Genomic DNA, 16,129 nt, shown 5'->3' with positions numbered 1-16,129 from the left:
AAGAAAGAAAGAAAGAAAGAAAGAAAGAAAGAAAGAAAGAAAGAAAGCAACTAACTTACACAATGAAACCTCATGTCAATTATGTCTAATTCCCTATTGTCCTGAGGGATGTGAGGGCTTCTGCATCCTTCCTGAGTTGTGTGCTTCCTAGAGAACCTCTGGCCCTACGTGGAACTAAGTCACTGAGTCAATTATAGACCTGTTAAATTTCCTCCTCCTCCTCCTCCTCCTCCTCCTCCTCCTCCTCCTTCTCCTCCTCCTCCTCCATCTTTCCCCTCTTTTCCTCTTTTTTTGTAAATGGACTCTCATGTAGTCTAAGCTAGCCTAGAACTCTCTATATAGCTGAGGATGACCTTGAACTAATTATCTTCCTGCCTCCATCTCCTGATTGCTAGGATTACAGGCAAATACCACTGCCATGCTTGGCTGTATGCACAGTTGGAGATCAGCCCCGGAGTTTAGTGCATTCGACCCACTGAGCTCCATCCCCAGCTGTTTGTTAAATTTCAGTGCTGCAGATATCACAGTTCCAGGCATTTCCAGTTTTCTGGAGCCTTCCACACTGGGGTTGAAAGAAAAATATGAAGAACCATGAACTCGCTGGGAAGATCAAACATTTCTTATTTATTCATAGGAGTGTGGGCTAGGAATGGGGAGGAGGCCCAGCCCACAGCCAGTGGAAGAGGGACAGCTGGATCTCTGTGCATTGTCTCTGTACTGGGAATGTGCTGCTGCACCAGGGGCTGTGGCCTGGCATGTTTAATATTTAATTCACTCGTGGAGAAGCTCTACCAGGGTTATACTGAAGTGCTTCCTCAAGGGTCTGCTACTGGGGAGACGCATAAAGGCAAGGCTGTTAGTCCAGTCCTGTCTAGCAGGGAGATAATCTAATATACAGCCTGCTGTTATTGACTGGAAAATCCTATCTGGCCCATCAATCATTGCTTTCTCTTCTAAGACATCCCTTACCCTGTTAATCTGGGAGGCTGTAGGGGTAACACAAGCTAAGAAAGGAAGAAAGTAGATGCTTTAAATATTCTTATAGGGAACCGACTGGTATTTTTCAATAAGGTTTTTTTGCATCCAAGGCAATGTAAGAAGATAGGTATTAAGACAGTCAAGAAATTAGGGGAGAATTATGCATAGTGGCATGCATCTAGAATCCCAGCTACTTGGAAGACTGGAGTGGAGACCAGCCTGGGCAACATGATGAGACCCTATTTTGAAAATGAATAAACTCAAAAGCAAATCAGTTAATCAATTGATCAAAACAAAGATTGGGGTGGCCAGAACTGGAATTCCTGCACTCCAGGTATAGCTGGAATACAATATTACAGTCTTATTTTGGCAGGGGTCTTGGAGTACCAGTGTAGGGTTGGCTCAGAGTCACACAGGTGACCTGAGCAGAGCCCAGCCTGTTCATGTATGGTCTACCCTCTTTTCGCTGTTTACATTCCTGGTAATGTAATTTGTTTTTCTTTCTTATTAGTGTTTATCAGTTATATACAATGAGTTTCATTATGACACTTTTATACATGTATTTAATGTATTTTTATTCTTTTTGCTTCCTATACCCTCTCTTTTCCCCTCCCTACTCTTTCCAACCAACACCTTTTCTTTTCCTGTATGTGTGTGTGTGTGTGTGTGCGCGCGCGCGCGTGCGCACGCGCGCGCATTCCAGTGTCCCAGTGAATTTCATTGAGGTTGCTTACAAGAGCACTGACAGCTTACCAGTACCTAGACTACTGCAGGGAGGGGAATGTCTTCCACCTTCAGCAGCCATTAACTGCGTGAAAATAATTTTCTAAAGGTGTATTTATTTTATGTGTATGAGTGTGCCTGAGGGATGTGTATCATGTATATGCAGGAACCTGCAGAGAGCAGTCAAAAGAGAGCATCAGATCCCCTAGGATTTGAGTTGCAGGAAATTGTGAGGTATCTTGTGGGTGCTGAGAACTGAACCTGAGTACCCTGGAGATCAGTAAGCACTCTAAACTACGAAACCATCCACCTCAACTAATTTGAAATTTGTTTTTATGTAACACTGCTCTCTCTCTCTCTCTGTCTCTCTGTCTCTGCCTCCCTCCTTTTCTCTTTGCTGTTTTTTGGCATATTCTGGTGCTCTCATTCTCTCTCTGTCTCTCTCTCTCTCTCTCTCTCTCTCTCCCTCTCTCCAGGGTTTCTCTGTATAGCTTTGGCTGTCCTGAAACTATGTAGACCAGGATGGCTTTGAACTCACTGCCTCTGCCCTCCCAGTGCAGAGATTAAAAAGTGCACTACCAATACCCAGCTACACTGTAACATTTTAAACCTATTCCTTCAACAACCAGAAGTCACCTACACTGTTTCAATTTTGCAGCTATGGAAACCAAGGCTGGGAGATGTTGGCTGGTCTATGAATCTGGTTAAGTAGCAGAGCCAGTTCTAGAATTCATGTCTTCTGATGTTCCCAGCCTGCCTTCTTTTCAAATCACCTCAGGTTTCTCCATGTTTGCTCTCTGTGTGACTCAGGGCAAAGGCTTTTGCCTCTCTGAGCCTTGAGTTCCCTGTCGTCTAATGAGAAACAGAAGCTTGACACAGATCCCTGGGGAGTGGGTGAGACAGCCATTAAGTACTGGCTGTGAGATAGATAGAAGCTGAGGGGGAAGAGCAGCCTGGGAAATTCCAGGAGAGGAATGAGTCCGTATCCTGTGATTTCTGAAGCAGCCACCTCAGGATAATCAGCAGGGATCAAGGCCAGAGTGGAACCCAGGTAGAGGACCCAACCTTCCTGTGCTGCCCCTAGGGTGCAGATGGTGGAAACATTTTGACAGCTCCTTAGGGAGCCACAGGATAGCTATCCTGTCCTGCCTCATTCCCAGGGTTGCACAGGAGATGAAATGAGATCCTTAGCATGGGAGCATTTAAACTAGGTTGAAAACACTGAAAGGAATGGAGGGCATTGGCAGCCACAGGGTGCCTTCTGTCTGCCAAGCAGGGGTCCACGACTGACACTTTTGTTGTTTGATTAACTCTTTCTTTACCCTCCCTTTCTAAGAGCATTGTCCCAACCCTGCAGAGCCAGGCAGGGAAGGTCTTGGAGACCTCAGGAGCCTGGGAGCGTTCTCTGTCTGCAGTTAACTCTTGCCTACTTTCTGAGTTAGGCATCAGCTGTGCTTCTCACTTCCTGCCTGCTTCCATTCCTTTCCTCCAGTTCTTACCATCCCTGAGGCCAGCTCAGTGTAGCTGAATCGACCCAGTGCCCTCATTCGCTGTGTCTGACTCATCTTCCAGTCTGTCTTGCCTGCTTTCCCTGCCTGCCACCCCCAAGGTTTCTGATTCTCTTTGTTCTCCTCTTCGTGTGCACAAACACTATGCCTGTCTCCTCTAAATCTTTTTTTTTTTAATCTCTCCTTTGACTTTTAACGAATTTGCTATGGGGCTCAGAGTAGGTATACAGATGTGTGAACTTGTGGTGGTGACCAGTGCTCTGTGTACCATTAATCATTAGCAAGCCACATACTTAGGTCATATCCCCAGGGAGTGGAGGGACTTGATAACAATCTCATCCTATGAAGTAGGAGGCATAAATAAATAACATTACAGATTCACAGTGTACAATGAAGACTCAGCTCTCCGAGACTGCTCACACACTAGTGCAGGCATGTAGACTGCGAGAAGAAAGGCCCTCTATACTCAGATTTAACTTTTTGAGAGGTTGATATTGATTCTACAACATTTGATTCTTGATGGATAGAAGGGAAGCTGTTTGGGAGAGGTGGTAGGACACAAACCCCAGGCTGAAGCGGGAGCTGGACAGGTGCAGCATTGGGGTGATTTTGCAGGAAGCAGGTCTGCAGAAAGAGTGAGGAGTAGGGACTCTGGCTGGAGCCCAACTCTCTCTCTGTGGTGGGTTTAGAAAAGGAACCCTCAGAAACAGCCACCAAAGCCAGAGGGATGAGATCACTGAGTGGAGGACAAACTGAACTGAATATTCATTGTCCCCTTTGTGGTCCCCTCTTCTTCCTCCTGTGTTGGCGCATGAGCGTTATCCACATATCGGGTTAGCAGACAGGAAGTTTCAAGTCGAGCATTAACAATCTCAGCAATAATAATGAGGTTTACTAAGATCTACTTTGCTAAATTATATGCAAATATGCAAATTAGGTCATTTGTTCTACCAAAGCACCAGCAACTTCCAGGAAATGTAATGTTATTGCTTCCATTTTATTTATTTATTTTTTATTGTGGGGCACCCACCAGGATTGAAGCCAGGGCTTTGGCTATCCTAGGTAAGTGCTGGACCACTGAGCTACATTCCTAACCCTATTTTATTTTTAATTAGGTTTTCTTTTTTCCTGTGCCGTAGATTGAACCCAGCACCGTGCTCATTTATATAGGACAAGCAGTCTGCCACTGAACAATATCCCCCCACATAATACAAATAACTTTTTAAATTATTATTATTATCATCATTATTATTTTATTTAGGTTTGAGAGATTTTGCTATGTGGTGCTGGCTGATCTGGAACTTGATAAGCAGATCAGATTGTCTTTGAACTCAAAGAGATTAGCTTGTTTTTGCTTCTCAAAAACATGAATTAAAGCTGTGTACCACCATACCTATCAAAACCATTTTTTTTAATTTCATTTTGTTATTTTGTGTGGAGACTTTTTCTGTGTGTGTGCATGGCTGTACACCACATGCATGCAGTACACTGGAGGCTAGAAGAAGGCATTGAATACTTTGGAAACGGAGTTATGGATGGTTGTGAGCCACCATGTGGGCTCTGGGAATCGAAACTGGGTCCTCTGCAAGAACAAGTGCCTTTAACTCCAGCCCCGCAAATTATTATTAATTATTATTATTATTATTATTAATAGAAGGTCTTGCTGTGTTGTTTAGGCTGGCCTCCAAGTCCCAAAGCTCTTGTTTCAATGTCCTGAATGCTGGAACTGTAAGCAAGAGCCACCATGCCTGGTTTCAAGATCTGCTTGACAGAATCCACTCACTTTAAGAATGAGCTGGGCTGGGGATGTAGCTTAGTGGATAGAGTGCTTACTTACATAAAATGCCTGAAACCGTGGATTCAATACCCAGCACTTCCCAGGTATAGTGGCATAAGCCTGTAATCCCAGCACTCAAGAGGTAGAAGGTCAGGAGGGTCATATGTATAGCATGTATAGTATTGCTATGTATAGCAAATTGGAAGCCAGCCTGTGCTACATAAGCCCCACTTTCAAAACAAACAGCATATTGGGTGGTATTGGTGGTGATGATTTTATGGGTTTGCACTTACCTTCAAACTCACTGATTTGAATGCATTAAATATGTGTAGCATTATTATGTGTTAATCATTCCTTGATGCAGTAATAAGCTCTATCTGAAAATGGAGCTCAATGGTAGAATAGTCGCTTAATTTGTCATGATCCAAACAAGGCTGGACACCACCCCTAAAACTCCCCTAATAATCTAGACAGTGTCTTCTTTCCAAAAGCCGATCTGGTTTCAAACACCTGTTCTCAAGGACATCAGCCCCATGCAGACAGTGGGAAATGCACAGGCTTGGTCATCAGATCTCTGTGTGTACCCTGACCACATCCCAGTTGAGTCTTCTACTGTCAGACACTTGAGAAAAGCTTGGTGGTAATACACGGCCCGTGCTCCAGGCTGGGTCTAACATATAAGTCAATGCCTATGGCCTCTCTTTGTTGGTGGGAGTGTATTAGTATTCCTGTGTTCCTTCTCATTAGTCACTGGTGACTGTGGTCAGTTCACAGAAGTGTTCTGTGCCCAGAGCATTTTGTAAGATAACAATTTGACTAGAGGAAGCCAGTGAGGAGGTGTGGTGGCACCAGCATTTGGAAGGTAGAGGCAGGAGGATACTATGATGTACTTGGTTAGTTTATTTGGTTGGGTTTTGAGACAGGGTCTGCTGTAGTCTAGGCTAGCCTTGAACACCTGATCATCCTACCTTCATATCCCAGTAGGTATGTATCATCACTACTGGCAATACATTTTAAAAAATGATTTGACCAGTGGGACATATATATGTCTAATTAATTTCCATTTGCCATTTGGGCTTCAGGCTCTAGTGAAGACCCTTTGGTTAGTTTGTTTTCTCAGCTCTGTGCTGGTTGGTGGAATATGTGGGCATTGTTGCCTTTGGTCCTTCCAGCCCCTGGAAACAGGAGATTGGATGAAGTGGCTGTGATAATGTTCTCATTGTGTTCTGAGGACCCCGAGTGAAAGCTTGGAATTCAGATCAAGGAAAGCACTTTGCTCTTGACTTGCCCCTGCCAGCCATTGTGCCTGGCCCAGGGCACTTCTTTTGTAGTTGCAGAACTGCGTGACATGTCTGAGTGGATAGAAGAATGGCCTGTCTCTCCTTAGTAACTGCTGCATGGGTGTGGAGGACCAACCTCCACACTCGGAGCCTGTATACATACGATCTGCATTCTAGGGTTGGGGGTTTTCATCTTTTTTTTATTTTTTTGAGACAGAGTCACTAAGTAGACCAGGCTGACCTCAAGCTCAGGGAGATCTGCCAGCCTCTGTCTCCTGAGTGCTGAGGTTAAAGGTGTGTGCCACCACATCCCATTATTAGTCACCTTTTGATGCTGAAAATGAAACTAAGTCCTCATGCAAGTAAAGCCATGCTCTATCTCTCCGCCCTAACCCCATTACTGGAATTTTTAATATCCTGAGAAAGTCCTGGACATTAGCTCCCAGTCAAAATAAATAGTTACCATCCAATTGTCTTTTTCCTCCCAGATGGCATTCATTTATTTGTTTGTTTTGGTCTTTTGAAACAAGGTTTCAAGTATCCCAGGTTGGTCTTGAACTCTGTATGTAGCTGAGGAGGACCTTGAACTTCCCATCTTCCTGCTCCCACATCTAAAGTGCTGTGATAATATAAGAGCACCACTATGTCTGGCTTACCTCTGGCTTGTTTGTTTAAGGCAGAGTTTCATGTTTCCTAACCCAGATACCCTGGAACTCATTATATAGTTGAGGCTAGCCTTGAACTTCTGATCCTTCTGCTTCCATTTTCAGAGTGCTAGCTCCTACATATTCCACACAGAAGACTACCAGGGCTTGAGTTGGCTGTTTTTATTGCAGGAAGTAATTACTATGCAGGCTTTTTCCTTTCTTCATCTGGCTGGCATGAAGATGCCAATGGCAACAGTAGCAATAATGAAGCTATTTTTTCCCCTTGTGTGATTGAGGCCAAACACTCCGATACATTCTTTATGTGTATTGATTCATTTCAGCCCCACAGTAGCTCCACGATGCTGTGCTGTTCCAATTTCCATGTGACAACTAAGGATGCTGAACAGTGTCACCTGCCTCGGACATGGTGGTTCTGGAGTTCTGAGGCTGTGACTAACTGGTGCATGGCCTTCCTCCCCTCCACACTATTACACACCTGATCAAATTTATGCCAGATCCCTCGCTAACAGGTCCCAGTGGGAGCTCTTGTCTCCTGGGATTCTTAACTCAGCAACCTTGGCCTTCAATATGATACAAGCCCTCAGACTCTGTATCAGCCCATCACCCCAAGTCATATAATCAAATCAAGCCTTAAAAAATATTTTTTGCCTGGTGGTGGTGGCTCACTTCTTTAATCTCAGCACTTGAGAGGCAGAGGCAAGCAGATCTCTAAGTTTGAGGCTAGCCTGATCTATACAGAGTAAGTTCTAGGACAGCCAGAGCAACACAAAGAAACCCTGTCCAAAAAAAAAAAAAGCTGCAAAAAAATGTTTTTAAACTCAATCTCATTGGTCAAGCTGTCCTAAAACTTGCTCTGTAGCCCAGGGTGGCCTTGAACTTCTACTTCATATGCTTCTACTTCAACCTCCAATGCCTTGCTACTTTTTTGTTTTGTTTTTGTTTTTTTGAGACAGAGTTTCTCTGTATAGTCCTGGCTCTCCTGGAACTCACTCTGTAGATCAGGCTGGCCTCGAACTCCAAAATCTGCCTGCCTCTGCCTCCCAAGTGCTGGGGTTAAAGGCCTGCGCCACCACTGCCCAGCACCTTGCTACTTTTTACCTCAAAAAACAAACAAACAAACAAACAGCAATGATATTTTGTTTAATAAGTTAGTTTTTTTCTTTGTAAACAATAGTGAGGATTGAACTTAGTTCTCTGCATTGATAAGAGGCAAGTGCTCTGCCATTTCAATACAAATACAGCCCTAATATTTTGTTTGAAACAGAGTCTTGCTATATAATCTAGGTTGACCTGCAACTCACTATGTAGCCCAGGCTGGACCTTGTGATCCTTTTGCCTCAGTCTTCCCCACAGGTGTATGCTGCCACACTCCACTTGTTTATTTAGTTTTACAATAAGCACATACTGCTTTTGTTGATTTTGCTTTGCAGTGCTGAGAATTGAAGTAATATCATATATGCTATGGTGCTCTGCAGGTAACTTACATCTCCAGGCCTACTGCCTGCCGTTCATGATATAGGTCACTGTGTAGTCCAGGCTACCCCTGAACTCATGACTTCCCTGCCTTAGCCTCCCTAGGTACTAGGACTACTGACATTTGCCTGGCTCTTTTTTATTTATTTATTTTAAAATTAAAAACAAAATTTTTTTTCATTTATTTATTTGTATGGAGGAAGGCTGTTGGTGACACAGCAGTCCTAAAAGTCAGAGGAGAAAGTTTGGGAGTCTGTCGGGATTGGTGGCATGTGCCTCTGTACTTCAAACCTGCTGAGACATCTTACCAGCCTGAGGGGTTTTGTTTGCTTTTCTTTTAAATTTATTTTTATTTTATGTTCATTGACATTTTTGCCTGCATGTATGTCTGTGTGAGGATGTCAGAAGCCCTGGAACTGGAGTTACAGACAGTTGTGAGCTACTATGTGGGTGCTGGTACTTGACACACACACACAGAGAGAGAGAGAGAGAGAGAGACAGAGAGAGAGAGAGACAGAGAGAGAGAGACAGAGAGAGAGAGAGAGAGACAGAGAGAGAGAGACAGAGAGAGAGACAGAGAGAGAGAAAGCTGGATGTGGTGGCTCATATCTGTAATCCCCATATTTGAGCTGTAAAGGCAGTAGAATCAGGAGTTCTAGGACAGCCTTGCCTACATAGGGAGTTTGAGGTCAACCTGGGCTATAGAAGACCCTATCTTAAAAAAATAAAAAAGTGTTAGCCCCATCCCAGTAACAAAGGTGGATGATCCCCACTACTCAAGAGATGACTAATAGGGTGCCTATGCTTTTATTCAGTTCCCAGCACCACATAGTGGCTCACGACCATCTGAAACCCCAGCTCTTGGGGCTCCAATGCCTTCTCCTGGCCTCCTCAGGCTCTTGCACATATGTGGGACAGACGCATGGACTCTCATAAGCTTGTGCACAGACACAGAAATAATTAAAAACAAAACATTGAAATGAAGAATTAGAAATTAAATGTTGACCTGGGTACAGAGTGAGTTCAAGGGCAACCTGGACAACTTGTAAAACTGTCTCAAAATAAAATGTGAAAAAAGTTAGTGTTATAACTGAGTTAGAATAAAATGATTGCCTAGAAGGAATGAGACCCTAGGTTCAAACCCAGTATACTACCCCCCACCCCAAAGTGTGCGTGTGTCTGTTTGTGTGTCTGTGCCCTGGTAGGATGATTCACTTAAAAGCAGTCAATAATTTAGAGGAATCAGGGCTTGTAATAATAGTCAATCAGTTTGGCTGCTGATAATCCTGCAATTGTACACACCTCTTGAATTGTACATTCCTTCCAAGGAATGTAAGAAATGGTCCTGCGGTTGTTGTTCAGTGTGTCACTTGCTAGCCCTGCCTGGTAGCGGAGGGTCAAGAACTCAGGCTCAGACAGCCTGAGAGGATTGATAGCAGAGCCTTGCTGAGCCTGGCTGAGCCCAGGCCAGGAGATTGGAGTCTGTCACTTAGAGTGATCCACCCCTCTGGGGCCTGTACTTCCTCTGTCAAAAACAGGGTTGTTAGCAAAAGTACAGCCTTAGATTTTGTAAGTTCTGATGTTCTGCCATTCTGTCTCCTGGATTTGCATGTCAGATGTTGGAGAGAACCTTCTAGAAAGCTACAAATAGAAGAGGGAAATGGTGGCCCCGGTGAGATAGATGCCTCAGGGTAAAGACAACGGCTGCTGAGCCTGAGACTGGAGTTCTACCTCTAGAGAGATTCCCACATGCCCACCATGGCACAAGCACACATGTGTGCACACACAATAAATAAGTAAGTGTAATAATTTTTGAGGCAGGGTTTTTCTATAGCCTTGGCTGTCTTGGCCTCTGCCTCCACAGTGCTGGGATTAAAGGCTTATACCATGTGCCCAGCATAATTCTTTGGTTTTTTGAGAGGGTAATTGTGAAGAAAGATGAGTTACAGGTCGGTCTAGGTGCTCCTGCTCTGCCCGTTGAAGGGAACGGCCCATCTTTTTCTTAGTGCTCTTCTCGGATGTGGAAGGAGCACTTCTGGGCATCCCCACCTTGTCCAGCACTGGGACCAGAGCCTGGCCTACCTCACTCACAGCCAATGTTTTTCCCAATCTCTAATTTTTCTTTTTCCTATGAGTATTCTTGGCACTCGAAGCATCAGTCATTTACATTGCATTTGAGCTGTCGGAGGAGGAGACTCAGACGTAATGTCCTGGTTTATGTCCCCAGGGCAGAAAACCACTGAAAATAGCTCTATTCATCTGAAAATAGACCTATTCATCCTCTCCCCTTCATCTCTCCTTTCTTCTTCCCTCTATGCTGACTCCTCAAGACCTGAAGTCTGGGAGCCTGAAAAGGAGAAATTGGGCTGGGTAAGGAATGGCTGTCTCTTTAAGAGATGGAAGCGGGGCTGTTGAGATGCGTTTTTTTGGTTTGCTCCTTTGCCATGAATACTGAGTGTATCCCAATGGTTCAGCCAGTGAGTTACCCCTACATTTCATCTCATTGTGCTTGATTTGGTTTGTTTGTTTGTTTGTTTGTTTGTTTTTGCTGTTGTTGTTGTTTCCCTAGTCAGAGTTTCTCTGTGTAGCCCTAGCTTTCCTGGAACTGACTCTGTCGACCAGACTGGCCTTGAACTTGGAGATCCACCTGCCTGTGCCTCTGGAGTGCTGGGACTAAAGGCGTGCTCCATCACCACTGACTGCTTGGTTTATTTTTTCGGTGTTATCAGTGGAATCCAGGACTTTGTTAGGCTTGGCTTCTACTTAATGAGCTGCATTCCCAGCCCTCCTGTATACATGGTCATTTATGAAGCACTTCTATCTGCTACCCAACTGGTCTTCTTTAACCAAAGCTTGTAAGAGAGTGTGTTCTGGCTCCTACCCAGAGGGTTGACATGGGGGGACATTGTAACAGAGGGTGGCAGAGCATATGTGGAAAGACTCACTCGCATGCCCAGCACTCTCCATGCTATCCCGGTACAGATCTTGTAAGGTGGACCCTTCCCATGAGCCTTCCAGGTTTCAGTCTCTCTAGGATTCTAATGATAGAACTTCCCCCAGCATGTGGGTTAAGAGTTCCCTAGTCTACCCTCATCCCAGAGGCACCATAAGTGCCCTGTACAGGCAAAGCTGTCTCAGCTGGAGGAGAAGACAGTGACGCTCTGAGCTTTCCTGATGGCGCTTGAGTCAGCAAACGATACAAAGATCAAATGCAGCTTCTTTCCACATACTGCTGCCCTGATGCTGGTGTGTTGCCGGGGAACAGAGAGATGAGCACTGACTGGAAATCAGGTTAACATCCAGATAATGCTGGCCAGCTCTATAACCGTGGGCAAGTCTGAGCCTTACTTTTATTGTGTGTCAAGTAGAGACCACAGTGTAACGTCATGTCATAAGGTTCTTGTGATGCACTGGGTGATGAAGGTGAAAAAGATCTGGTCCAGGGCTGGGGAGATAGATTAGTGAGTGAGGAGGTGCCATCCCAATCGCCCAGGGCCCACAGGGTGGAAGACGAGAACTGACCCCTGCAACGCTGTTCTCTGATCTCTACATGTCAGTCGTTGTCCTCTACCCTTTAATAAATACATGTCATTTTTTTAAAAAGACACCCAGTCTAGCCACAGACATAAGACAAGATGCATCCCAGGCTCTAGTCTTCTGTAGAGTGCCACAGAGTAGCTGGCAGTAACAGGCCAACACTGGTTTGTCTTCTGTTTATGGAGACTCCCACTTGATGGGATTCTTCCCAAAGAGCGACTGGTCAGGCCTGGCTGTCACCCGTTAGCTTTCCTGACCAGCGCTTGATGAAAAGCGCCGGGAGCTCTTAGCGCCCGTCTCCTCTGGTCCATTGATGGGATGCTGAGGCTCAAACTCAGGGTCTCTTGTAGACTAAGCAAACACTCTACAACTGATGGAAATCCCCCAGCCTCCCGTCCTCCCTTTCCCCCTCCCTTCCTTTCACTGTGTAGCACAGGCTGGCCTTGAACTTGTGGTCTTCCTGCCTGAGCCTCCATACCTAGTTCAACCTCTGATTTTATATGCCTGTTCCTGGAACTGGGAAAACTGACCTCTGAAAATTTGAGGCTGTGTCTACAAGCTGACATGTTCCCTGTGGTGACCCTGTTAATTGTACAGTAGCCGACTGCCTCTGATATCCGGAGCCGGAGCCCTGATCAAATTGGGAAATTACTTGGAAAGTGCAGAGTTAATATAGCAGGGGTTATGCACACAGACTCCTTAGTCAGGAGACACCAAGATTGGAGAGCTGTGTCCCTGGGCCTCTACATCCTGTCTCGAATGCATGGAGGTCTGCGGCAATGACTCCCAAGGTCCACTTAGTCATCATGTGCTCAGTTCTCCTCTCTCAAGACTCAGGCCATGGTGCCTTGGAGCTCCCAACCAGATCTGCTCTATCCCACAGCCTTTCACTCACTCACTCACTCACTCACTCACTCACTCACTCACTCACGCGGGACCTATTTAACATCCAAAGAGGCAAAAGATCCTGTCCCCAGGCCCCACCCACCTATACCCTTGCCCTGAGAAATCACAAAGGAAGCACTGACCAACACAGCTGAGAGCTCCAGGGAACTTTTCCTTAGGACCAGCGCCCCGAATGGCAGCCCCTCTGCCCTGTATACCCAGCTTGAACTGCACAAGGGTTGGAGGCCCCCTTGTCCCTCGGATTTCTACAGGTGACAGACAGCTAAGAAGAGATATCTCTAGGGCAACGGAGATGAGCTGGCTATCCTCAGAAAGAACAGAAAAAGAAGAAAACAAAACAAAGAAGCTGGTGTGTGACATATTTCAGAGCGTGGGAGTCAAATAGCATGGGCTGAGACTTTGCCCCTAGACCCCAATCTTGAGTTCACACCAGGACCAGCCCCCTCTCCTAACACAAGGCTGGTCTTGTCTGCCAAGCCTGGCAGACACTGAGGGTTGGGTAAGTGTGCAAGACTTTCTTAGCAAGAAAGCGATAATGCAGATTCAGTGGTCATTTGGCCTGGGCAGGAGCAGTTTAGAAGAGGGAAACAGAATACATAGAATGGGGTGGAAATGGGTAGTCCTGTCCAGGGCAGCAGTCATCATAAAGATCAGCAGAGATCTTTATGGAGGTCTGGCCAGCAGGAGGGGTCTTGCAGCAGTTCCAGGTCCAAGAAGCCCTTACAGGAAGCGGACCGAGACTCATGCCATGGTGACTGTGGGAGAAAGGCTGGGACCTCGAGGTCTCATATAGTCCTGGTTGATGTTCTAGATGCCAGGCCTGATTGCCAGCTCGTATTCTGATGATGATGTGCAGATGGGACATGTAGCCTTTGGATAAGGAGTACGTGAGCCAAGATACAGGTACCAGGGGAAGATGGAGGCTCGATATATATTGAAGGTCCGAGTGCTCACTCAACAGCTGGGCGTCAGGGAGCATTGCCCGAATGGCAGAAGGATCACATGAGTTCAGGAACAGCCTACTCTATACAGCAAGTTCCAGGTCAATCTCACTATAAGACTGTCTCAAAAACAAAGTAAAAGCTGGGTATGGTGGTACACAACTTTAATCCCAGCACTTGGGTGGCAGAGGCAGGCAGATCTATGTGAGTTTGAAGCCAGCCTGGTCTACTGAGTGAGTTCCAGGACAGCCAGGGCTATCCAGAGAAACCCTATCTCAAAAACAAACAGAAAAGACAGACAGACAGACAGATAGACAGACAGACAGACAGACAAACAAACAAACCTATCCCCAAGCAGCACTTAAGACTGGCTGAGAAAGGAGAGAGCAAGTCTTGGTGAGATCACCAGAAAAGCATGGAGAATATAAAGTAGAAGGGAAGCCACACATGGTGGCCCATGCCTGTAATCTCAGCACTTGGAAGACAGGCAGAAAAACCAGGTGTTCTGAGCCATCCTCAGCTACAAATCAAGTTGGAGGCCAGCCTGGACCACACTCTATCCTCATCCTATCATTCAGTGAGGAGGCTCACTTTTATATCTACCCTTATAACAATTTTTCAATGATAATATTTCATGCTAATGTTACTGTGATAAATTGTCTGCAGCCAGGCATGATGGCATACACCTTTAATTCCAGTACTAGGGAGGCAGAGGCAGGCTCATCTCTGAATTTGAAGGCAGCCTGATCTACATAGTGAGTTCTGGACCAGCCAGTGAGACTCTATCTGTGTGTGTGTGTGTGTGTGTGTGTGTGTGTGTGTATGCAGACGTGGGTGCCACAGGAGTGCAACCACCTCAGGAGGCCAGAGGGGAGACATCAGACTCCCTGGAGCTGAACTTACAGGCATTTGTGAGCCATCTGACGTGGATGCTGGAAACCAGGCTTGCATCTGCTACAAGAGCAGCAAATGCTCTGAAGCACTGAGCCATCTCTCCAGCCCATCAGTCATTTGTTTTTGGGGCTGGGTTTCCTGTAGCCCACGCTGGTCTTGAACTCTCCTTCTTCCTTCTCCCTCCTCCCAAGTGCTGGGGTTATAGGCCTGCAACATTCAGGGTGTCCTACAACCTGCTTCTTTTGAAGTTCCATGTGTACTCTCAGTCTGTGTCCTAGGGATGAATGAGCGCTTCCTTCTTACTGCTCTTTTTGACTGTATCACCTCTGGGCCTAGCCTCTTAACCTTCTTTGTCTTTGCAGCCCGAAGAATCCTATTTTTCTGTCTCTGACAGTAGCCATGGGGAGGTCTTTGCTGTCCTTCTCTGGCTCTCCTGTCTCCTTTGAGTCTCTGGAGATTTGAAATGGAAGCGTACACAGCACTCCAGATCTGGCTGCATCATTGCTCTGCGAGAGGATAATTCATTTTGTTTCCAAAAAGCCTTCACAAAGGTCCTCGGCCTCTGCTGTAGGATTTTCAGCTGTAGCAGCACATTAAGCTGCTGTCTTCTGGGAGCAGTAGAGAATTCCTCCCTTCCCTCTCCGTCTAGTCAGGCTCACAGCTCCTCGCCCACAGCTATCATTTAATGAGCAGAGTTAGGATCACTTTCCCTTCAAATGGAAAGGTGTAACAGAAGCTTGACTACCTGCCTTTATTTTTGTTTCCAATAAGCTCACATTGTTCCTTATGACCTAGAATGATTTGAGGGTATCTGTGAAATTGAGCATTTAATCAGTACGTGCTTCCTTGTACAGTTTGTTTGTTTGCTTGCTTGCTTGTTTGTTTTTCACGATAGAGATTCTCTATGTAGCCTTGGCTGGCCTGGAACTCACAGAGATCTCCCCAACTCTGCCTACCGAGAACTGGGATTAACGGTGTGCACCACCACTGCCCAGCTTCCTTGACCAGTTTCCAACAGATCAGTTCTGCCGTCCTACACTTGGCCGTTTTCCCACACACTGTGTATGTTTCCTTCCCCTAACCCACTTCCCTTTCTCCATCCCCACATCCCCATGCAATGTTGAATGACCGCTGATGTACAACCTTCTCATGGGGGTGGTTTAACTTCTTCTTTTTTTTTTTTTTTTTTTTTGGTTTTTCGAGACAGGGTTTCTCTGTATAGCCTGGGCTGTCCTGGAACTCACTCTGTAGACCAGGCTAGCCTCGAACTCTCGAACTCAGAAATCTGCCTGCCTCTGCCTCCCAAGTGCTGGGATTAAAGGCATGCGCCACCACCGCCCGGCTTACGGTTTAACTTCTTAAGTTCCAGCTTCCCTAATGCTGCAGTAATTTTGTCCCAGTTTCAAAGAACTCAGAGGTCAGGCACAATCTTCTTTTACTGAAA

At 45.8% G+C, this 16,129-nt stretch overlaps 1 protein-coding gene across 2 annotated transcripts in view; it reads left to right on the top strand.

The window, feature by feature from the left end:
* Positions 1-16,129, top strand: part of Kif3c (kinesin family member 3C) — a 36,917-nt gene that overhangs the window by 3,097 nt on the left and 17,691 nt on the right. The window lies entirely within an intron of this gene.

The sequence above is a fragment of the Grammomys surdaster genome, unplaced genomic scaffold (genome assembly GCF_004785775.1).
Source record: "Grammomys surdaster isolate TR1022 unplaced genomic scaffold, NIH_TR_1.0 324, whole genome shotgun sequence".
Lineage (NCBI taxonomy): Eukaryota > Metazoa > Chordata > Mammalia > Rodentia > Muridae > Grammomys > Grammomys surdaster.
Note: the sequence above shows the minus strand (reverse complement) of the source record. Positions and strands in the feature narration are given on the sequence as shown.